Source organism: Octodon degus, unplaced genomic scaffold (assembly GCF_000260255.1).
Source record: "Octodon degus isolate 3935 unplaced genomic scaffold, OctDeg1.0 scaffold00099, whole genome shotgun sequence".
NCBI classification, from domain to species: Eukaryota; Metazoa; Chordata; class Mammalia; order Rodentia; family Octodontidae; genus Octodon; species Octodon degus.
Genome location: NW_004524675.1, coordinates 5,910,040 through 5,912,181, shown reverse-complemented (window position 1 = coordinate 5,912,181; position 2,142 = coordinate 5,910,040). Strand labels below are relative to the sequence as shown.

At 38.8% G+C, this 2,142-nt stretch overlaps 1 pseudogene; it reads left to right on the top strand.

The window, feature by feature from the left end:
• The first annotated feature begins 652 nt into the window (after positions 1-652).
• LOC101571648 lies at positions 653-1,192 on the top strand (annotated as a pseudogene).
• Positions 1,193-2,142: the final 950 nt, after the last annotated feature.

Genomic DNA, 2,142 nt, shown 5'->3' with positions numbered 1-2,142 from the left:
TTCAGAGAATTCAAATGTGTGACTTCCAGCATCTTCTATGCTGATGTCTCCAGGGTTTGTTCTTGGTGGGCTCAGGGCTTGAGATAGCACTTTGCTCCTTCTTTTTTTGTTTGTATTTCAGAGAAATCTCCTAATTTTGATTTCTGTGATACTTTTTGTGAAAGTTTGATAGAAGGTAGCTGTATCACTGCAATCAGACCATTTCTGTAAAACGTCTATTCTTTAGCTACCTCTCCTGTGTCAGAGATTCTTGCTTTGTATGTGTCCCAAGATTATGCCTTCTCTGTTGATTGAAAGTGAGATATTGGTTTCATTTAGCACTGTCCTCTATCCTTTAGCATGGGGCTTTAGTGAGGCTATTACCCAAGTGCCTCCCAATATTACCCATGGGAGAACATGTCATTAAGGCAGATATGGTATCCATTTAAAATAAATAGTGCAATTAGCAATACTAATAACAGCTAGTAAGATTTAGAAACTGATAAACTTTTGTAATTACTGGACTTGTACTGTAGACCATAGGAGCAAATATTATAGCTATATAACAAAGTAGATTGAGTAGCTTCATCTGCCACTGCCTTTCTCCAACTGGTAGGAACATCATCCTGCTCTCCTTTGCCTTGGGCCTGCAGTCTTTTAGAGATCAAATGTCATGTCTTCAATTAAGTAGCAGAGTTCTGATGAAGAGATATTTGAAGTTGATCTTGAAATTTCCAAACAGTCTGTGACAATCAAGACCATGTTGGAAGATTTGGGAATGGGTGATGAAGGAGACGAAGACCCAGTTCCTCTACCAAATGTTAATGCAGCAATATTTAAAAAGGTAACTCAGTGGTGCACCCACCACAAGGATGACCCTCCTCCTTCTGAGGGTGATGAAAACAAAGAAAAGAGAACAGATGACATCACTGTTTGGGAACAAGAATTCCCGCAAGTTGACCAAGGAACCCTTTCTGAACTTATTCTGGCAGCAAGCTACCTAGACATCAAAGGTTTGCTTGCTGTAACATGCAAAACTGTTGCCAGTATGATCAAGAGGAAAACTGCTGAGGAGATTTTCAAGACTTTTAATATCAAAAATGACTTTATCGAAGAGGAGGAAGCCCAGCTACACAGGAGAACCAGTGGTGTGAAGAGAAGGGAAATGTTGTGCCTGACACTACAACACTATAAGGATTGTTCCAAATACTAGTTGCACTACTCTGTTTATAATTGTTAATATTATATAAATAATGGACAGATATAGCAGCAAATAAATTTCACTAGAATAATATTGTCCTCATTGCATGTGTAATTTGAGTTATAGATTCTAAACCAATGGCTGAATTTCTTCTAGTCTGAGCAAAACTTGCTGGTTTTCTTTACTATGAATAAAACTGAACTGTGGGTTTTCTGTAGAAAGTTGACATTTTGTGCTTTTCTTCTTTTTGTAAAGTGATTTCTGTATAGGTTATTGTCCAGTTAACTTTAGTGAGCTTTTCAAAGTCGGTATTGTAAATAAAACAACTTGCAAAAGTTTTGTGCAATAGAACTAACAAAATATTATCATTTTTCAGAAGGTGGAAACTGGAAAAAAGCCTCTTGAAGTAACTGTTCCAAGTGGGGTTCTTCAGAATGTCTTCCAGCCTCCCAGAGTCAAGCAGCATCATTGGTATAGATTAGCCTGCATGTAACAGGACTTTCTTAGTTGGACCTGAGGACTTGTTTACCATGCGGATCCTCCCTATAGGTCTGGGCCTCAGCCTGGGCCCTGCTGCGCCTAGCATTATGCCTCAGCTCACCGGGTCTAGTTCCACCAAACTAGAACTCCATCGGCTGGGCCTGGCTGCTAACCTCAACAGCTCCTTCTAGCTGACTTGGGTTGTTTCCAGTAATTAGATATTACAAACTATGCTGCTATAGATATGTATTTGCATGTTTGATGGTGCCTTTAATTCTTTTGGGAAGATACCAAGAACAGGTTGTACCAGTCTGCATTCCCACCAACAATGGATAAGTATTGCTTTTTTCCCCCTTAGCCTTGCCAGCACTTATTTGTTGATTTCTTAATTAAAGACATTCTTTCTGGGGTCAGGTGGAACCTCAACATTATTTTAATTTGCATTTTCAATCACAAATGATGTTGAACATTTTTTCATATAT